The following is a 22,794-nucleotide window of genomic DNA, read 5'->3' as shown; positions in this document are numbered from 1 at the left end:
CAGAAGCCTAGGTTATGTTTTGTAAGCCTAATTATGATTTTCCCCCATGATCCATTATTCTTTTTATTATCCTGTGACAAACTGCCTGAGGGTTCTGGGAAATGAGCAGTTAACTCCACATTCCCTGAGGCTCAGTTTGTGTGTGGTTTAGTGCCTCGGTAATGCTTTTGGGACAAGTTGTATCCTTTCTAGGAAAATCCTCAGTGAAGAAGACTTCTTTCCCATGGTACCTAATGTACACTGCAAGATAAGCTCCATTCTATCTAATGTACACTGCAAGATAAGCTCCATTCTGAAAAGCCCCATGTTCAGGTTTGGTTTTGGACCACTTTACAAGATTTGTGCCTCTACATGTTGGTCCTAAGCCTGCATGTATTTTTCCCATTGGTAATGGCTTATTAAGTCCAGCAAGGTGTCCATTCATTCCGAGCATTTTTGCAGCTAAGGTGAGGGACAATGCTGAACCTCAAAACCTTGGGAATAGGAGGAACTGGCTGTTTTTCTGAGTTCATACCAGATTGGGATAAGCCTGGTCCCCCATGCCCAAATACAGTTAGAAATGCAGGGCAGAGGATTAGGATGACTCTGGGAAGGAACAAGGAGGAATGGCCTTAAACTGGAAGAGAGAAGATTTAGATAAGATCTGAGGGAGAAGTTCTTCCCTGTGAGGGTGGTGAGGCCCTGGCACAGGTTGCCCAGAGAAGCTGTGGCTGCCTCATCTCTGGCGGCGTTCTAGGCCAGGCTGGACAGGGCTTGGAGCAACCTGGTCTAGTGGAAGGTGTCCCTGCCCATGGCAGGGGGTTGGAACTGAATGAGCTTTAAGGTTCCTTCCAATCCAAACCAAAATGATTCATTCTATGAAAGCAGAGAATGTGAGCTTTCATGTATTTTTCAAATCAAAGCTGAGATCCCTGAGAATTTGTCAACTGAGACGTGTAGGCCCATGGCAGAACAGCCAAAGACTTGATACATTTGACAGTGACCAAGGGTATACTGAAATTTTAATTTAGAACCTCACATGTTCAAGATGAGGTGCAGCCCCACACATGACAGCTTGTGGAGGGAAGGTGGCAGTTTGATGGTGCTCATGCAATGACAGATCAGCCTTAATTTCATTTACCAAGTTATATTCCAAACAGTCCCTCAGCATTTGTATATCAATGCTATAACATAATGGTCCTGGTAGCATCCTCCCTGTTTCAGAGGAGAGGAGCAAGGGACAGGAGACATCTGCATCCACTCATTGCTCTTCCCTGTGCTAACACTTAAGGAAAGTAACTCTTTCTCCAGAGGTGCATTACATTGCTCTGGCTCAAGCCAGGCTTTCAAAACATCTCTCCATCCATGGATTGCAAAAAGCAGGGGATCTTTCTGGCTCTCCAGCTTTTGAGGAAAATGAGGAAAGCTGAATGACTGGTGAAGGAAACCATCAAGAGAACCAGAACTGAATCCTTCCCCAAGATGCACACTCTTACCAAAAGTCATCCTTCCTCTTGCCATCATGGTACCAGATGACATTCAGATCTGTGCTACTGTCTTATGAAAAATCCATTTTCCCATACTGCTTATGCTGGCGATCTGCCAGCAAAGGTTATTAGATACCATCTACAAAACCTGTGGCACATTGACCTGTCTGAGGGAGTCAAGTGAAAGCCTATCCCCTCCCCAGCCAGAGCCCACCCAGTGAGAAGCAAGCTGGTGGGTTGACTAAACTCAGATTATTCTGTCCCAAAAACTACACCCTTAATGGATTAAACATCTCTGTGTTTTGTGGTTGCCTTCATAAGAAAGAAAATCATTATGAGAAGAAATTGTTGAACTGGTATGTATTTTCATCTTTTGATTCAGAGTAATTTTTCTTTCCTCCCTACCTTCCTCCTTTTCCGTTTTTCTGCATATAGAGAAGTAAATATTGCCTCCGTGATATTTCTTTGGCTGAACATGATTCAGCACCACCGGTGCTCTAAATCAAGGTAATCAAAATAATCATGTTCTTTTAATCCATCTGCTGGTTCCAACCCTGTGTACTACATATATATATTATTTTTTTCCTAAGGTTTGATCCTGACATCACTGAAATACTTCAGAAAAATATCAGGACTAATGTCAGGAATAAACCAGCATTGTTAGTTCCTCTTTTCATCCAAAGCCAAACACTTGCAGCTCTCCACAGGCCTCAAAGACCTCGCTGCCTAGAAATGCCCAAACAAGACTCCTTTTCCAAGGCTGTGCTGTTGCAAGAAGTGGATTTATTAAGGAAAAAAGCTCAAGTCACAGATTCCAGGAGAATTGGAAAAAGGAAAAAAATTCCCCCCAAAACGCAACAAAAATCAAAGAGGAGAAAAGGATCCTCAGTAGATGTCAATCAGGAGAGCTCTGTCAATGTCAGCATCTGATTTACTCCAGCTGAAGGTTTGGCCTGGGTTCTTCCATTTGAGTTTCCCAAAGTTGAAGACCATTGAGGCTATGCAAGGATGTGATGCAAGAAGGTGCTGGTTTTTTCTCATGAAGACCTAAGAATGGGTTCTTGGGTTCATTTTCTCAATGTCCACATCCACTGAACTCTGCTGATCTGCACCAAGGTCTTCACAGCAGAAAGCAGTGCACTTGCTCTTCTTTCTGCCACCCCACCCAGGCAATGGGTACATTACTTCCATGGGTGGGGATGGTGGTGTTACTATGGATTTGCCTCTTGAGAGATTGAGAGGCTGATAAGAACTGTGGGAACTCCACCAGGAAGGTGAGTAATATCAGATATCTGAGACTTTGTTGAGGCTCAAGCAGAATTTTTGCTCTAAATGTGCTATTGGATGTCTAAGTAGCTTTCTCCTATGACTTCCTGGAAAGCAGAAATTTTCAGCTCAGGTACAATATTTAGTGCCATATTCATACAGTATTTTATTTAAAGGACTAAGATGCTATCTCTACATGGTGCCAGACCTGATTATATTAGCTGGAACCAAGTATCATTGCAAGACTCTGCACCGTACTCCACTGCTCAGTCAAAATATTCCCTAGCTTCGGAGCCTCTTATGTAGAAAAGAAAAAACCTGCTGACCTCCACATGACCACTACAGATAACTACCACTGCTAAGAAACAGGCTTTGGTGCCTAAATATCAATATGCAGGAAATTGTGTATATATATATATATATATATACATATATATGCATCTAAAAATACATGTAACTTTTATAAATCTTGTGCATGCTCTTTCTGCGTATGTGTACCTTGAGAATATGAGGTTTGGGAATCAGCATGAACAATTAAATTTCACACCCAGTCTCTCTCTGTATGCTGATATCAGGGAGACTGCATCATTTCTTCATTTGAAATGTTGGCTCCATGAAATCACTAAAAGTTCCTGGGAAGTAACCAACTTGAAGTTTCAAGGAATCTCACTGAAAGGCTATGAGTAACAGAAAAAAAACAAAGGCCAAAACTGGCTTTCCAGCTAACCATTTATTTTCCCAGAGAAGTCCCTTATTAATTTTTATGGTGCATAAATACCAGAAGACCAGACACCATTAATTAGTGACTGGTTTTGGTCTTCATACTCAACTCAGTTCAATCCAAGCCAAACTGGGATTTTTTAATCTTTTTTTCCTTTTTTTTTTACATCTGCAGATAGATTAATTTTGTTGCTCTTTTATTTTTCGGAGCCAGTCTGATCTTAATTTAAATAAGTGCACTTTTTTTTTTTTTATTATTCTCATCACTGGGGCCTTCTCTCTTGAGATGTTATTCTTCACATCTACCCCTACCAATGCTTTATGAATAGATAGAGGATCTTGAAGAGTGATGTTCATTTGTTTTGGATTTTGACCAACAATCTATTGGCTCAACAGATGCTCTTGTACTAGCTTCAGTGGGCAACTTTAAGGTGGCAAGAAAAAGCCTTTATGTGAAGTGCCTTGCTGGGACAGACACAGTGCTGGGTGTGCAGTCACTTTCAGCCAGCTCTTCTACTCCAAAAGTAGAAAAAGAAATGCAAGAGACAACAGATCCACTGCAGATCTCTGCCCTATGTCTGCACAAAGGGCTCCAGGAGGAGTAAGCATTTTGGCTGTTTGAGTGGCATCAACAGCACATTCCTCCTCCTCCTCTTTGCTGTCAGTTGCTGACAAGTTTCTTCTTCATGTGGAGTTTGTTTTAAGGCTTACATTGTAAAACCATCCTTTCAAAAAAGCAGATAAATGAACCAAGAATCTGATCTATGAAATTCTTGAACCTGAGAGGATTTGAGTGTGAGGAATTATTGGTCATTGGGACTGGTAAAGGATGATATTTCTCTGTGTACTGCCTCTGCCAGTAAATCACATAGAAATCTAACTTTTAATCTCTTTGAATGTAGAAAACATGCCTCAGGTTTTGTGTTAACCCTTTTGTTGTCAGGCTGTATTTCAGTGTTGTCTGTGGGGCTGAGTGCTAGCTTGTTGGAAAGCACAGAACTAGAAAGCTATAGCTTCTAGGCGTGCACAAGATGGGTAGAAAGAACATTCATTGTGAGCTCAGTGGCCAACTCAAGTTCCAAGAAAAAAAGTCAAGCCTAAATATCTAAGCCCAGTTTGGTTTGAAAGCCTTGGAGGTTGGACTTACTGGCAGGATCACACAATGGTGTATGGTTGTAAAAATAACACCCTCAACCCAATGCAATGATATGCTCCTGTGGAGAGCAAATCTTGAGTTTGTATCTAGGTCTTACTGCAGGTCCAAACTTTCTGTTCCATTCCCCACAGTGTAAGGGAAAGGAATCCAACTTAAAAGGCATTTTTGCTATCCTCTACTGTCAAATTTGAGGATAGTTCAGATTAGTTACACCTAATGTTTGTTTCATGTGGAAAATTCATTAAAATATCTTCATTCATCAGGAACAATTTGCTTTATTCATGGAGAAGGTATGATGATATGTGACTAGTTCCAGCTGAGAAAAGGTCCCAGTAAGCTAGTCATCATGCATATGGTGACTAATGACTGACAAGAGCCAATTTACAAATTCACCTCCAAAATAATTAATTCTTTCTTTTTTTTTGGTAACATGAATGACCTCCTTGGTAGAGCCTTTCTACCTCTATTAGCTAGACACGTGTATATGGTTAGGTTGAAGAGGCAGGTAAGGCTAGGGCTGGAAGTTGTGAAGGCTTCTTCACCAACAAAAGGAGGAGTTAGAAAAGGGGTAGAGGAACACATTTCCTGCTTTAGTGTGCTGTGATTTCTTTTATCCCCAGTTTTTATTCTCACTCCTAGATGTTGTGTAGTAAAACCATCAACCAGTGTTGATAAATCCATCCAGATAGGTTTAGTTGGTTGTTTTTTATTTTTTTTTCAACACTTTGCTTAATGAAATAGCTATTAAAAAGAAGAGCCAATTCCAGAAGCCAATGTAAATCAGAGCATAGAAATAAAGTGGACTGAAAGCATTTTGCCTACAGGCACTGCCAAATCTTTTGAATGGGACGACAAAGTGAAAATTGGAGATCTGTGTGTTTAGACCGCAGAGCTAGGAAAACGGAGTTGACTGAATGTATGTTGGTGAGAAATGGTGTGAAAATTACATGTCTTCCATACTCAAGCACAGCTGTAGAGCACCCAAGGGTATGCAGTGCTCTGGGTTTCTGCTATTCTTGGCTCTCTTAGTACCTCTGAAGTGGCAGATGACATCTTGAGAGTCTCCATATGTGACATGATCCATGTGCTCTGTAAAAACTCTATGCAGGATTAGCGTGCTGTTTGCTTAGGAGAAAATCTCGAGGTCTTGGAGAGGCTGAAACTCAGTGTCATTCAGGGGAATTCACTGACAGAAGTTGCCCAATTGGAGCACGCAGGATTTCAGAGCCTTGGGAATGGCTTGTGCATGTTCAGCTTGACCTTATGTACATAGTATGTGTGATATTATACACAGCAGATGAGCAGATGGCTCAAGGAATGCTGTAGGCACTTTTAGTGGGTTGGTTATTACAGGGGGATAAGAGGGGTAAATGGTCTCTCTGGGACAGCCTGCCCTGCTTTTCTGTTACATGCCAGTGATGAATAGTACGTGTGTGGGCATGGAGATGTCTTAAAGAAGCTGGTTTATAGCCAGGTGACTTTACCAGTAATACTGCGCTCTTTTTTCAATGTTTGCCTGAAGTCTCTGTTGACATTACGGTTTAACTGAAGACAGACTGGCTTGTGGCTTAGAAGATCTAAGTGCAAGTCCTGAGTGGGTTTCTGGACAAGCCACTTTAACCTCCCCATGCCTTGGCTTTCTTCTCAAAAGTGAAATGTTTTGGTTTTAAACAAAACTTTTGCTATCCCCTCCCCTAACCCCCCCAAAAAGATTTTTCATTCTAGATTCTGTATTTTAGATGGAAAATTTCTAAAATTTAGGAGTTTTGTTTTTTTTTTTTTTTTTAGAAAACATGAGTTTTCCCATAAAGAGTTCAGAACACTGAAAACTCAATATAAGATCTATTATTCTTGTGGTGCATTTGGGTCAGGATGCATTCATTGGTCACGTAGCTTTTACCCAGTGTGCTTTCCTGGAATGGGAGTGATAATGGGGAAAAACCCTCAAGAACATGGTTTTGGGTTTTGTTGGTCTACTTTTCTTTTTGTTGTTGTTAACATTTCTAACCTCTTCATAAATGCAGGCTTCTGCTCCATTTTTTAAACTGTTTCCAAAAGGATGAATTCCCAAATCCGTTCCTCAAGACATTTTTTTTAATACGTGGAAGTACCACACACAGCTCTTACTACCCTCCTTTACCTCTCCCCTTCCCCACGCTTCATCCTCTTCCCCGGATCCCTCCCAAACACTTGGGTTTGGCTCATTCCTGAAGCCAGTTTGGTTTCCCTTCAAGAAGCCTTTCTGCAGCTCTTGTTGCAAACCACACATTAGCAAGGCAATGAGCTTCTCCAGCCCTCTTTGCTCTTGTGAATCCAGGAAAAAAAACAACAATCTGTCCTCAAGAATAACAAACATGCTTCTACTGTCTGCAGACCCAAGTGAAAAAGTAAGATGTTCAGATCCTGAACCAGGAGTTCATCAGGTCATCATCCCTGAAGTACATAGCATGATGGTGATTTGCATGGAGCTGTACAACTGAGTGTCCCAATGCTGAACTCTTTTGCCCACCCTTTGGTGGATTCGCTGTCTGGTTTGGAGCAGAACCCATGACCTGGATGGGAATGTTTAGTTTAAAAGGGAACCTGGAGTCTAATTGTCCTTCGGTTTTGGCTGTGCTGTAAGCAAAGCCCTGGTGTGTGTTTTGCAGAAAGGAAGCAAACCCCAAACTAGTCAGGGCTGATTTGCTTTGGTTTATTTTGTTTAATCTGCATGAATGTAAACCAAAAGAAATGGTTTAAAAGTGGGGTGTCTGAGCAGAAGAACAAGAACATGATCAAGACACACGAATAGAGAGTAATTTTACAGAAGCTGGTGGTGATTGTTCAGTGTGTGTTTGTACCCAGCTCTCAGATCTCACGCCAGGACCTCTGTTTCCTCACTTGCCATCAGATTTGATGGGAAGTCAGGACTCCAAGCAAGATGCGAGGAGCTTTCTTGAGACTGTAATAATGAAATCTAATTGTTAGTTAGATGTCTGGGTTTATAGATGAGTATGTATGAGAGCATTCATCTGCAGAGAGGCAGACTGGAAGGCACACAAAATGTGTGGGATCTGACTTTGGCTTTAAAGAGAATTCTGTAATTTAAAAAACACCATAAACTTTGCCAAGAAGCAAACCCCTTCCTTATCCTCTCTCCTCCAGATTGGTTGAAAAACATGAATCATTTCACCCTGTATATGTCAGAGAAGGAAATTTTTATCTTAAAGCACTATTTTTTCTCTCTCTCTCTTTTTTTTTTTAAATCAAATTCAATTTATTCCCATGTGGTATTTTCACCTATTTTCCTGAAAAAAAAAAAATTCCAGAGTAAAGCCTCCTAGAGCCTCAACAGCTATCTGGATCCTAACAAATTTTTTGGCACCTTCCTTGCTTTGTCAGTGCTGCTGGTTAAAAAACTTATATCAACCAAACCATTGTCAGAAGGTATTGTAGTGCCCCATTCTGCACCACTGGAAAAGACAAGACTGTGCTGAAGACATTACTGACTCAAGCTCAGATTCTTTCTTTGGAACACACTAAAACCTGGAGATGTTCTTCAGGTCACAACTATCAATGTTGACTTTCAAACACAGGTATTTTCAAGTGCTGACCTTCTTTCTCTTTTAATTTTTGTGGCTGATGTTTTACTGTTTACTCAGGGTTGCATGTTTCTTTCTCTATCAAAATTCCTTTCCTTCCCACTTTACTTTGTGCATGCATAGCAGTACCTTGAAGTAAGACTTAACATTTTCTAAGACATTATGTCTCAGACATGTATAGTCTCATGAAATCAGACTATAAATTCCATGCACAATACAAAGAGTGAAATATTTGAGCAAGGATATCAGAGACAGAGCTGGCTTGTCCTAGACACTGTCACTCTTTGAGATAGACTGGTGGGTTGAGCCTGCTGGCAAAGTAACATGGACAAAGGGAGAGCTTTACGTGTCTTAAAGCATTATAAGTCATCCCAGCGGGTAAAAGTAGTTCTGGTCACCCCACACCTCATTCAGAGGGGAGGATTGTTGAAAGACATCGTGAAGCCCCACTGCTCTCTCCATGCTGTGGGACTTTTCAACCCACAATACAAAAACATTGGAGCCTACCTCATTTCCAGCTCCAACCTGGCTCTGGTGGGGACAGCTCTTGCCCTGACCCCACCACCTGGGTGACAAACGTGTGATAACAGTCATGAGCTGACAGCTGCTGGGAGGGCATGGCAGGAGATGTGAGACCAAGGAAAGGAAATGAAATTCTCATTTCAGTAAATCACCCAAGAGCTCCTTGCTCTTTGGAAATTTCTGTATATCCCCAGAAAAATTCACCCAAATCTATTTTGATTCCTCTTTTATTCTGTCTCTTCACCTCCCTTGCAATGACCCCTGTTTCCTTTGGGATGAATACATTTTGCACAATAAGTAATATTTTCTCTTCTACCCATCCTTTCCTGATTTTTCAGCCTGTCCTGGAATGCAGGATTAGATGTTGTAATGCAACATTAAGAGCTGTAAGGGTTAATATCCTCCCTTCCAAAGTCATTCTGAAGCTCAAAGGCTTTGTTAATGAAAGAACCCCATGCTCCTTCCCTGATTCCCCCTTCCCTTCCTCTGTCCCTCCCCCCCCCCCCCCCCCCCCCCCCGAAAAAGAAAGGATTTAGGAAGTGGGTCAGGGTCTTGTCAAGGGTGAGAAAGCAGGAGGGAAATAATAATGATAAATAAATTAAATAGTGACCAAGACCTGTCTTTCCATACACAGAAGTCAGAAGCCCTTTTGCATTTGAAACACCCAGCAATTACTAGATAATCCATTTGGCAAATGCAAGATGGTGCATAGATCAGTTCTTCCCAGCCCAGCTTTTTTGTGTGGAGAATGTTTGCTTACCGAATTAAGGAACCAGCAAATACTCTCCTTGTTTCCCTCAAGACAGCAGAGTAGCTGGACAAAGCCACTGGCTCCTTGGGCTGTAACCTTGGGAGATGGAGGCTGTAGAGCCTCTGGATGCCTGGAAAGGCTGGAGGAGTAGTGGTGCTTTCGGGTAAAATCACTGACTGCACCTTGGCACTGCAAAGGCCCCTTCCCTGTAGAGGGAAACTAATCCTCTGTGATTTCATCTGCCATTGGCCACAGTTCAAGGCAGGCTTAAGCAGAAGGCTGGGGGGAGGAAGGAGATCGTGTAGTAAAAGAGAAGGGTAGGAAAGCCTGAGATGCCACACTCTTGAAGCCACCTTGCACTGTAACTCAGGAATTTGATTCTGCAGTTCTCTGGACTGGCAAGGGTAGGTGTTGACATGGGGAGGTGAGTCTAAGCTGGTGAGGTTTGTTTCCCTGATCCCTGGGTGTCCTGGAAGACTAAGTCTCTCCAGAGCACCTAGGAGGGAATTGTGGTCTCATGCTTCCCTGCTGCTGCTGCTACAGCTTATTGCACCCAGAGCTAGAATAATTCCTTAACCTTGCTCTGCTTATTCATCCTCACCTCTTGCCAAGGAGCCCTCTCTTAGACCTGAGGACCATAGTTGCATGTTTACTTTGAAAAGTAACCAGCTTCATACTTTTGTCTGAGCCACATGTTAAAATGAAGCAGGTTGATTTTAGAGTTGGCATGCTGGTCTGAACCGTAGGAAATACAGGTCTGAGCTCAGTTTTTCCTTCAATAGATGTCAAACAGAAGCTTTCAGTGTGTTTTTGTTTCTTACCTGCAAAATTGAGAGATTAAACATTTGTCAAAGGGACTGGTCAGCTGAATCTTGCAGGAAGCCAAAGAGCTGCCAGGCCAGAAGGTAAGAAAGAGAGGTAGCTATAGAACAAAAATTCTGCTTCATGATAGGTTTCAGAAATTGGTCACTGACTCTGGTTTCCTCATCCAATCTGTTTTCTGAAGCATCAACCTACAGCTAACTTCTTGGGAAGGCTGTCCAGAGTTTGATGGGATATTTCATCTTGAACCTGACAGTCTCTTAGCAGCGTCTGTCTGGAAATCTGAATTTTTTTCTGTAAAGAAGTGACAGTTTCCCATTAAAAACAAATAATGAAGCATCCCTTTGAAACCAAGAGGTGTCCCACCAGCAAATTCCCAAATAGCCCTATCTGAGTGTCAGGCAGGAGAAAACATTTACAGGTTAATTGAGCAGGATTGTCATGTTCTGTTAAGAAGTTTTGATTCTGCCATCTCTGATTTTTTTTTTTTTTCAAGAAGAAAACCTCCAACAAATTATAATATCTCCAAAGCATAATAGTAGTTCAGTCTGCTCTGGTTATTTTAATTAGTGATTTCATAAATTAAGAACAGTCTTTACTCTTGCTCTGGACTAGGTAGCCTTTGTGCTTGTTTGATTATTTGAATTCCTATAATATTCTCAGAAATATAGGTCTAAACAATCCTTATCTGTCCAAGTATGCCCCATAAAGTGTGAGAATGAAGAACTGTAGGTGTCTGGGGAAAAAAACACGTATTTCAGGCTTGTTGCTTGTTCCTTTTCTTGGTTATGGTGTTCTTGGTTATATTTTCTGGAATTATAATCAATACCCTTAGCACTGATTTCTAGAGCTGTGTGATAGATAAATCAGTAGATAAATAAATATATTTAAACATGCCTGAGATGGTAGCACCGTGTCACACAGACTCTCATCTGTCACTGCCCTGGGTCTTTGTGGAATATATATGTACATTTCTCCATAAGAATTGGTCCATAGTCACATTTAGTTACATGAGTCCCACCAGGCACTAAGACAGTTAGTTTTACACTAAAGTTAGATTGAGTTGGAATATTTGAAAAGGTTTTCTTCATTCTCAGATTTCCATAGCCCTCATCAGGCATCTGCTGAAGGCTCTGCTCTGGGCATTAAATATAAGTTAGCACCCAGCTCAGCAACTTCAGTAAGCTGCAGTGATCTGGTGGGAGTGACAGCATTTCTCCTACTCAGCCATGGGAAGTGCCATAAAATGTAGGGAGCATTTGAAATGAAAATCCATGATTGATGGTGCTCCTGAGGGCCATATACCTAGAATTACTCCAGTGTTCATAAACTTAGGACATTCCACTCAACAGCTCAGAGAAAAGGTGTCCCTTTGACACCTTGGCTGTCCTCCAGCTTAAACTCCAGAAAGACCTCACACAGGGCCACAAAGAAGCCAAATGAACATGAAATAACCTGAGCCTGAGGCCATGGCATGTCAAGACCCAAAGGAATGACGGAATAGTTATTAGTCTGGGAGAATTACTTGTTTCCATGAATGTTGTGTACAGTGTACATTTGTGAGTTTGATGCTATTTGTACTGTGAGATTATAGTCATGTATTGAAGGTTTGTAGACCTTAAACTGTTTGATTAGCAACAGGACTATTATACCATAAAAACAGCAAAGGAGCTCTCCTCCATACTCCCCCACTGTGGCTGAGTCCTGCTGCAGAGAGACCAGAACTGCAAGCAAAACCCCATGTTTTTCTTAGTTTGTTCTACTGTTGCTTGTCTACATGAATTCCCTCTCAAGTGCAGTTAGTCAAATCCTGTCAGGGTTACTAATTGGGCAACTAAAAGGTTCCTATTTATCTACAGAAGACAGAAGTTTCCCCTATATACTTCATTTTTGTAGGCCCTAAGGTGAGCTACAAGAAATCTGGAGAGTGATTTTTTAGAGAGGTATGTACTGATGGGACAAGGGGCTTTAAACTAACAGAGGATAGATTTAGACTAGCTATTAGGAAGCAGTTCTTCCCTGTGAGGGTGGTGAGGCACTGGCACAGGTTGCCCAGAGAAGCTGTGGCTGCCCCCTCCCTGGCAGTGTTGGACCCTTGGAACAGCCTGATCTAGAGGAAGGTGACCCTGCCTATGGCAGGAAGTTGGAACTGGATGATCTTTAAGGTCCCTTCCAACCCAAACCATTCTGTGACTCTATGATTCATCTATCTAGTCCTGGATTTGATGTAAGACCTGATGTGGGTCATTGGGTGGTTTGCTCCTTGGAATTTTATAGCTCATTTAGCAGGGTCTACTGAGGACATGTACAGATATTTCCATCTGTGATGGACCAAGGTGAGTCCTGAAAAGGAATAAAACAGAGTACATCACGTGTTGGGTTTTCAGCATTTTTTGCAGTGGGTTTTTTTTTTGGTTGTTTTTTTTTTTTTTTTTAACATAGCTCATGTATTTTAAGGAGACATTTGTGAATCTGGAATTCATTCTCATAAAACTACAGTATATAGGAATCTTACAGGAGTGTAAAAAACATAAGAGGTGAATGTGTTAAGGCATTACCAGCACCATGAGATCTTAGAAAATTATCACTTTATGCAGCACATCCTGGTGATGATGGATGTGCTTTGTCTAGGATGAGTTTAGGAATGGAATGTTTGTGTTTGATGAGAAAGGGTGTGGAGAGATCCTGAATGGAGATGAAAAGGACGGTCAAAATTAAGCATCAAAGAATTTGAACAGAAATGGCTTATCAGGCATGGCTTCCATCAGGGACCTCTTCTGCTTCTACATTCTCCAGATCAGTTCCAAGCTCCATATATCTTTGCTATTACTGCAGTTCCCAAATACAACTGAGTACCTCAGCATACAGAGCACAAAGCAATTGAATGAAGTAATTTATGGTGTTCTCTGATCGCTTTATGTGGAACTTGCCACAGGCCTAGCAGCGTCATTGTGGATAATGGAAAGAGTGAAGTTAAACCTTTGCTTTCATCCTGATTGGTCCCTTGCTTCCCATAAAACATGGAATTTAAAAACCAATTCTCAAGAACCAGCTCTAAGTCTATTCTGAGCCTTTCGTTTGGATTTGATATTTTGCTCCTTTATTATATTTTTGTTACAGCCCACTAGACAATCAAAAAAGATCACCTCTTGGTTTTTTGCACAACTTCAGCGGACTGGACCTATGAGAAATTGGCTTGATCCCACACTCAGTGAGTCAGTGAGCCAGTGAGCCAGTTGGGATTTCAAGGGTTGGATCTGGCCACCAGGTCAGTTCTTTCTAACCTGCTGCATTTGCTTTGGATTGATGGCTGTAAAGGCAATGCATGGAGTCCAGTTTAAATATGTGCTATCACTTGTCTGCATTATAACTGGTCAGAAAATAAAGGTCAGCATTTGCTGTTATCCCATCTGTAGAGCTTCTGAAAAAAGGCCCCAGTATTGACATCTAACCCATACTAAGAAGCTGGAGAGTTGGATTTACTTGTCTTACTGAAAATGTAAAACACCCCTCTCCTGTTTCTTCTGGATGGCTAGTTTGAGATCAGTCTATTTTGTCTGTGGTGTTCAAAGGCTCTAGTGTACTAGTGGTGGGTGATGTGAAATGAATTTGTGGTCTCAGCCCATTTCTTAGTACGCTCAGGGGTTGTGTCACCCTTAACAGCTGGCACTAATTGTCAGGGTATTCATCAGAGAAGCCAAACCTTGCCCTGTGTAGTGAGTTAATTAATGGTCTTTGCAAAGGAAGATGCAGTGGTGAGGAAGAGGGAAGAGGTACGACGCTCTGACTCTGATTAAGTGTGGATTTGTGGATAAAGTGATCTCCATTTCTGAACAGCTAGGAAAACCAAAGCAAACTAAATAAAACAAAGGGAATCATAGAATCATTTAGGTTGGAAAAGAGTCCAACTGCTAACATAACTGTGCTAAGTCACCACTAAGACAGGTCCTGAAGTGCCACACCTACACTCACATCTTTTGAATACCTTCAGGGATAGTGACTCTACCACTGGCCTGGGCAGCTTGTTCTGATGCTGGACAACCCTTTCAGTGAAGAAATATTTCCTAATATCCAGTCTAAACCTCATCTGTTGCAGCTTGAGTTTTTTTCCTCTTGTCCTATCTCTTGTTATTTGGGAGAAGAGATAGACCCCCCACCTCAATACAACCTCCTTTCAGGTAGTTGTAGAGAGTGATAAGGTCTCCCTTGAGTCTCCTTTTTTCCAGACTGAACAACCCCAGTTCCCTTCTCTGCTCCTCGTCAGACTTCTGTCCAGACCCTTCACCAGCTTCATTGTTCTTCTCTGGACACCCTTCTCTGGATACCCTACAGTACCTCAGTGTCTCTCTTGTACTGAGGGGCCCAGAACTAAACACAGGATTTGAAGTGCTGCCTCACCAGTGTTGAGTACAGGGGGACGGTTGCTTCCCTGGTTCTGCTGGCCACGCTGTTGTTGATATGGGCCAGGATGCTGTTGGCTTTCTTGGGCACCTGGGCACACTGACAGCTCATGTTCAGCTGTTGACCAACATCCCCAAGTCCTTTTCTGCTGAGCAGGTTTCCAGCCACTCTTCCCCAAGCCTGTAGCTTTGCATGGGGCTGTTGTGGCCCAAATGCAAGACCTGGCACATTGCCTTGTTGAACCTCATACCACTGGCCTCCATCCATCAATCCAGCCTGTCCAGATCCCTCTGCAAAGCCTCCCTAAAATCCAGAAGATCAACACTCCCACCAACTTGGTATATTATGCAAACTTCCTGAGGGTGCACTTGATCTCCTTGTCCAGACCATTGATGAAGATATTAAACAGAATTGGCCCCAGTACTGAGCCCTAGGGAACACCATTTGTGACCTGCCACCAACTGGGTTTAAAATCCATTCACCAGCATTCTTTGAACTCAGCCAGGTTTTTACCCAGAAAAGAGTATATCCGTCCAAGCCATGAGCAGGATTACTCTGTCATCCTTGTTTTGTAATATTGTCTCTGACTTCAAAAGGTCTTTGCTTTATTGTCCTTAGCAGCTTGCGTGGTGTGGCAGAGGGCACAAAGTGCTATAGCACTCCATATAGTACTCCACACTTGATGGTGACAAACATATGTAGCAAGTTGGGCAAGGGCACTAAATGACAGCAATTTAGCTGACTCTTGTTCCATTATTTCAGATTTCAGATTTACTAGCTTAGCCCTTTTATTATAAGCCTCATCCACTGGGTGCCAGAGGCTTCCAGTCAGTCTTTTCCAGTGGAAAGGAAGGAGACAGTTTGACTGGGAAGATCAAAAACAAACCTGGGACTCAGTCCAAAATAGAATCATATCTATTTTGAGAATTTGATTCCTAGATTTAATTAAGGAATTCTTTGGATGGTCAAACAGTCCTGTGGCTTTGTAGCAAGTACAGGAGTCTCTTGATTCACGTGTTGGAGATCTGGCCCCCTCCTCTGCGACGTGGTGGTGGGATGAGGATTCTTTCAGAGAGAAGTCATCTACACATCCCTGGGGGAGCTGGTTGTATGGGCTGGCTCTGATCGCCAGTGGTTCACTTGGGGAAGAAGGGTTTCTTTTGTGGTGTTGGGAGGGGGTGGTTGACAAGCCTGTTGTGTTTTGCACAGGGAGAAGAAAGTGATTTGTCAGTAATTTAATAGAAAGGATAGTTGATAGGAATCCTTTGTGCTGGTTAATACCAGCTGGACTTTGCCTCAAAGGGGGAGATATTCCACTTGGGAACAGCACTAATAATGTTGTATGACAGTATACACAAATCATCTGCTGCTGGTATGAATGGTCCTGCAACCCTTGACAGCAAGTTACTGCTGTATTTGGAAACAGCCAAACTCATGACTCCAGGTTGAAAATGATACAGCTGCTGGCTACCCCATCACCTCGGATCGTTATGCTGAATAGGGCCAGAGGCCAGAGCCATGCTGTGCCACTGCGATGTAATGTTCTAAGTGACGGGCAGAATGCGAAATGACTGAGGATATGATGTGAGAGCAATAGCATGTGGAAGCAGTGCTGGTGGAGGGAGGCTGAAGCTCTGCAGCAGTGCTGCCGTGCCTGTGCCAGCTGTGGCTGCAGTGGATGCATGGGGCAGCCAGCTGCTGCTTTGCTCAAGAACACACCCTCTTTTTCCTCCAGATGTTACTGCTCACCGTCATGGACAAACCCAGCTCTTATTCTCCAAACGGATCAATATTCCCTAACTCCATTGCTCAGTTTCCAGGGCCCCTTTGCCAGGGTGGCAACTGGGAAATTAGCTGGGTAGATGTTTGGTTTAATAATGAAGATACATATGTATAATAATATGATCAGATCTCAAATAATGAACTCAGTTTTTTCCCCCTTATTCTTGCTTTCCAGGGAATGCTGGCAGGTTTGGCTCTGTGCATCATACCACAAAAATCTCACTCCTCCAGAAGAGGGCTAATACACGAAGGAGCTTTCTACCAGGCTGATGTATCACACATGCTTTATATATCAGCTTGGATTTCTTCAGTCCAGACAAAAGGATCAAAGACATAGGGAGGGGCATGCGTATGGGGAAGCTTTAATTTTTGCAGACGTGGAGAGCAGGGCAGCATAGCATGGCTAAAAAAGCTTAGACATAGCCAAATGTAAGAAATTGTATTTATGAGCTGTGCTCAGAAATTGCCTCTGAAGCTTGCAGAGCAGCTGGTGTCACTTTCAGCTGACATTTGTACAACTGAAACACATACAGTGCAGCCAGGAGCAGGAAATACAAGTTACGGACAAAGATTTGTTGGACACAGGACTAGGAAATAAAGTGTTGTGTGGTCCAGGTTGCCTTTATACGGATTTATGTCATATTATCTACATGAAGCTAAGGCAGGTATGAATCCCAAGGCTGAAATATTGCTGGGGATGGGAGTAAATTTAAATGTATTCAGCTGAACTATTTTTCAAAAGGATACTATTATAGGCTCTGACAGAGGTGTCCACCTTTCAACAGGCAGACATCTGAGATCCTGTCATTCTTCTCTAGCTCTGAGTGTGTTCTACAGTCACACCCTCAACTTGGAGAAGTTACCTGTGAAGGAACAGCAATGGTATGTATTTAACAGCAAAAGAAAGATGTCTGTAGGAGGAGCTACCCAATAGTAGTAATTCAAAATTTATTACAAGTCCCAAATATTTAAGGTTTTTTTCCAAACATGATTTACAAGGTTTCCTGTGCTTATTAAATGCTTCTTAAGAAACTGCATGGTGCCTTGTCTTTGAGTTTTGACTAGGAATCAGTAACACCCACTCAGTAGGGTTTCAAATACAAAGTGCTGGATTTTAAGCCAGTTTAATATACAGGAAAGAACAGACCTTCAGCCTGCTGTCAGCTAATCTGGTGGCAAATGGACTCTATCAAGTGACACACAAGGGGGAATGGCTGTAAACTGACAGAGGAGACATTTAGATGGGATTTGAGGAAGAAGTTCTTCCCTGTGAGGGTGGTGAGGCCCTGGCAGAGGCTGTCCACAGAAGCTGTGGCTGCCCCATCCCTGGCAGTGTTCAAGGCCAGGTTGGAAGGGGCAACCTGGTCTAGTGGAAGGTGTCCCTGCCTGTGGCAGGGGTCTTGGAACTAAATGATTTCTCAGGTCCCTTCCAACCCAAATCATTCCATTATTCTATGCCCATCTCCCATAACTGTCCTCCAGTGAGGAAAATCTTCTGCCTAGCCTCTCAAAAAACTGAAGAAACAGCTTTTTATGGTGAGGTATTGTGTGAGGATGAAAGATTCAGCAATGCACTGAGTTTTCCCCAAGCTTGCAATGATGTGACAATGTCAAGAAGGTTTGGAACAGGATGTATTTCCTTTTAATGTGGCTGATCAGTAGCATCCCTCTTACCCACAAAGTGGCCCATGGGCTGTTTGACTGGAGTAAATACCTTTAGATAGCAAAGAGTTGTATTGCATGGATGTACTAGCTCACTCCTATGTTAGCTCAGGCCTCTCTGGAATGGTTTTTCCTGATTGATATAGGCACCTCTGTCTCCAAAACTGCCAACAAATTAATTATAATGGATGCTCCAAAGGTGAAAAGCCTGAGCTGTCTTGACTAGCCATCAGTGGGACCTGTCCTGCCGTATACTGAAAAGTACTGACGGATGTCTTGCAGAATGTCACAGGGCTGCTATGGCAGGGGAGTGTATTGTGCCCTTTGCTCTCAGGATTTGTCCCTTAGAGCAGTAGTCTCTTTCCATGCCAAATGATTGCATTCCCCTTTGTTGGGCCACCCTTGATCTAGACAGGATAAGAAATGACAGCGCACGTCTGGAAAAATCCTGCAGATCTCTTGACCTTTGGCTGTAGGAATGGCTGCTGGCTCCTGCTGCAGAACTGCCTCCTCCTCCCCCGTCCCCTGACACAACATATATATACACATAGCTTTCATGTGTGCCAGCTTTTACTGGGGACATGAGGCTCACTGGAACTCAAATGAGACTTGCCAAGTCCAAGAAGACAAAGTCAGACTTGTGTTAGTGTTGTGGAAAGAGGTGCGGGAGGTCCTGTTCCACCTCATCCCCACCAGCCCAACACAAGTTTTACTGTTCCTTGATGATATATTTTCATTGCAGGAATTGCTGGAGAGCACGGCACACATTTTTGTTCACTCTGCCACTGCCTAGGTTGGCAGGAGGTGTTGCTAAGCAGTCATTGTGAGTGTTTGTATACACTCAGCGCCAGGTTACTGTGAAAATTTGGGAAAGACCCACCCTGGAGGTGACATTCTCGCCAGCATGAGATGACTCCCTGAGCAGTTTTCCATGGGTGCAGGGAAATTGTCAGTATTTGCAAACATTGATCTGATTTTTTGTTACAGAATGCCAGGTTTTTTTTTTTCTGGTCTTATAGCCTACTGCATAGTGGAAAGCTGATACAATATCAGCAAGGATTGTGGCAGCCGTGCTTGCAGTAAAAGAGGGAAGGAACTGCGCTGTTGAGTGCTACAACATCATTACACAAATTCATTTACAACATCACCCAGGGACAGGGAGTGTGCATGGAGTAACTTTATCCCTAACATTCAATTTATTTGGAAACTGGGAGTGGATGCAAACATAGCACCTCTTTTGGGTGCTGTCAGGACAGAAGAAACCAAGCACCCTCTACTATTCCAAATCTGACTCAACTGTTGCTTTGCAGAGGTGTCTCACCAGATCATGAAAGTCATAATACCACTGCCTTTAGAGGCTTACTGAGGTCTCAACTGGGAGGTGGGAAGGGATTCTTAAAACAGAGGCTCCTGGACCCATGACAAGACTGAGTGTGAGAGCAGTTCAAGGGAAGTCTTAACCAGCGGGAGGCCAGAACAACAGTTCTGGTACTGTATCCTGATCTTGCTTCAGTGGATTTACAGCTGGTTCCTTTCCTGGAATGAAAAGATTAGAATCGCTGGAGCTGCATGTGCGTCTTCCAGTGAGGGGAACTAGGTATGCAGCAGCTGTAAAAATAAAGAACCCTCTCAGGCCATCATAGTAAAAAGGTTTGGAAACCGTTGAAAGTGGGGTGGAGTGGGAAAATCCTCAAATTTCCTACTTTTTTTTTTTGTATTCTGAATTTCGGCATGTCAATTTTGAAATTGGTTTGAAAGAAAAGGATGAAAATTCCATTAAATTAGGGAGAAGAGTCTTAAGATATAAAAAAGGTTTCAAAACTTTCTTGAAAACTCTAAAGAATTCTGTTTGGTTTTGTCTTGTTTGTTCTATTGCTGCCTTTCTCAAAAGCACTGCAGATATGGGACAGCCCGGCTGCAAGAAATCAAGGTTACAAAACCTGACGAGAGGAATTTCAGAGCAGTTTGACAAGATTAGACTGTGTACTTCATTATGTGGTTAGTTCAGCTTATATTCATGCTTTGGGTATTCAGCTGAAGACCTACAGGAGTCAAGAAGGGAGCATGCAGGTATACGCCTGCAGGTGATGAGAGATTTGCCTGTGTGAAATTCAGAAATTTAAGTATCAGTTTCTGAAGACCACAAAGTAGAAGACAAATAAGAAAAAATAGTGGATTAACCAAGTCTAGAAAAGACTGGGTTAGAAACTGGAAAGGTGAGTTTCATTTATATCTTCTGATAACATTTTTTGTAAAATGAATAGAATAAGAAATGGCCCTTCTGCTATTTAATGTGTGCTGCAGCAAAATTTCTTACCCACTTCAATAAGCTTGAGATCTCATGAAAGCCGCAATGCAACATAATGCTTCAGTGAAATTAGAATGGCAAAACTATCTTTTGCTCTCTGTTTTCTCTGACCTCACCTGGAGTGTGAAATCTGTTCAGAGGAGCCTTCATCTTACAGTGATGGTGTTGGTGAGAGATGGCAATGGGAGCTGTAAGACCCCTTTTTCTTTCCCTCCTACCTGGGTGTAGGCAACCAGTAACTCAGCACCACCACAGACTTTCCTCCTAGCCCTGACATGGCCGCAAAACCCCTCTTCTGGTATTGCCATGGGAGGCACTATCTGAGGAGGTTCATAACCCGTGGTACAGGTAGTGTTATTTTGGGGGAATGGGATGGTACCCTGATAGCACTGCCAAGACATGTAGGTTCATTCAGGATAACCACACCACTAGGTTCACAGAATCATAGAATCACAGGATGGTTTGGATTAGAAAGGACCTTAAACATCATCCAGTTCCACTCTCTTCCTTCCACTAGACCAGGTTGCTCCAAGCCCTGTTCAACCTGGCCTTGAACACTGCCAGGGATAGGGCAGCCACAGCTTCTCTGGGAACCCGTGCCAGTGCCTCACCACCCTCACAGGGAAAACTTCTTCCTCAGGTCTCACCTAAATCTCCCCTCTGTCAGTTTAAAGCCATTCCCCCTTGTCCCAAACTTATCTGCCTTTGTCCACAGCCCCTCTCTAGCTTTCATTTCTGCCCTTTATGTTCTGGAAGGCTGCTCTAAGGTCTCCCTGGGCCTTTCCCTTCTCCAGGCTAAACAAGCCCAGCTCTCTCATCCTGTCTCTGTAGAAAGAGGTGCTCCAGCCTGTTCATCTTTGTGGCCTCCTCTGGACTTGCTCCAACTGCTTCACATCCTTCTTATACTGGGGCCTCAGAGCTGGATGCAGGACTGCAGAGAGGTTCTCATAAGACTAAATGTTTTTGCTCACTAAACTGGAATTGTTAACATCAAGCTTACTGGCTCGTTTATTCCGTCTCATTTTGAGACCCTTGGTTTTCACCCACCTCTTTATTTACCTCTAGGAATGCCCCTTAGTTCAAGTGGCCATGGTCTGTCCTTCCAGCATGGTGTTTATTCAGTTCCAAGCCCTGCAAGACTCCACACAGCCAGGAAGGCATTGCAGCATGTTACGCATTTGGTTCCTCTCATCTTCATTCTATTTGTTTTCTAGACATGGAGACTGCTATCCTGGATCAAGCTACAGATCCAGAATCTGTTCTGACTCTTGAGCAGTGGCAAGTGCCATCTGTAAAGAAAAAGCACAAAAACCTCCTAAACAACAATTATGGAAAGTTGCCCTTGGAAAGTTTCTTCCTGACATATATTGGCAAGAAATCATTTTATTCTGAGAGTTTCCATGCCCTCCCCAGAAATCCTTATTAGTCTTCTTGCAAGGTCATTATTGATTAAGATGTTTTAAGTACATAAAACAACACTAGGATTTGCAGAAATATTTGTTATGTAAAGACTTTTTTACCCCCTTAATAACTTTTCACAGCCCCTCACAGAATTTGTTGAGCAAGACTGAGATTAGAGTCTGTTTTGGACTTTGTCCTAGAAAACAAGCCAAATATGATAAATAAAATAAAACATCTGGAGGTCTAGCCATCAGAATATCATCAGATATCTACTGATTCTGAGGGAATGTTATATATAGAAGGTAATAATCTGAAGTGGTGGGCTTTTCATAAAATACAACTCTGAAAGAATGTAGAATGAGACACAAAATAAAGTTGATCTGAGTTGATTGTCTAAAAAATTTACTATGGAAAATCATGAGGTCTGTAATGAACAGTTGGATCACTTTAACAAATGTCTGTGCCAGTAAAATCTAAATATATATTTAAAACCCAAAGATAACAGAAGTCAATCTTGCTAAGCAGAGATGCAAGGAACAATGCAAAGGATAAACACTGTTGAAAGGGGAAAAAAGGCGAATAAGGTTTTAATTAGTGGGAGGGACTGAGCAGATTACAGAAAGAAGATAAAAGCAAAGAAACGTAATTGGAAACACAGCAATGTAGTATCAAACAATCCAAAGTATGTTATCTAGTACAAATGGGTTTTCAGCCCTTTCCACAGCAAGTGGTAAGTAAAAAGGTTGATGCTCTTGAGGTTAGAAGACAGGATGCATGGAAAATAAAAAATATCAGTCATGATTAAAATGCCCAAATTGAGTAATAGGCACATGCAATCCTTCCCCCATGGTAAAGACTACTATTTCACTCTCAGCCCTCATAGGAATACATGAGCATACTGATGTTAAATACATGTCCAATGTTACATGTTCAAAGAGTTGAGTAAAATCCTGCTG

General features: G+C 42.5%; 1 long non-coding RNA gene across 2 annotated transcripts; it reads left to right on the top strand.

Moving 5' to 3' along the window:
- Nucleotides 1-16,684: 16,684 nt before the first annotated feature.
- On the top strand, nucleotides 16,685-22,194 carry LOC130595783 (uncharacterized). Of its 2 annotated transcripts, none has more exons than XR_008971395.1 (3): nucleotides 16,685-17,349; nucleotides 20,029-20,127; nucleotides 21,652-22,194. It is a non-coding gene; the product is annotated as an uncharacterized LOC130595783 (long non-coding RNA). The 2 variants fall into 2 exon arrangements; XR_008971394.1 differs by lacking the exon at nucleotides 16,685-17,349 and adding an exon at nucleotides 19,512-19,726.
- The last annotated feature ends 600 nt before the right edge of the window (nucleotides 22,195-22,794 follow it).

Source organism: Pezoporus wallicus, unplaced genomic scaffold (assembly GCF_028554395.1).
Source record: "Pezoporus wallicus isolate ANWC-B61680 ecotype Strahan unplaced genomic scaffold, APGP_CSIRO_Pwel_v1 contig_8057, whole genome shotgun sequence".
Taxonomy (NCBI): domain Eukaryota; kingdom Metazoa; phylum Chordata; class Aves; order Psittaciformes; family Psittacidae; genus Pezoporus; species Pezoporus wallicus.
Note: the sequence above shows the minus strand (reverse complement) of the source record. Positions and strands in the feature narration are given on the sequence as shown.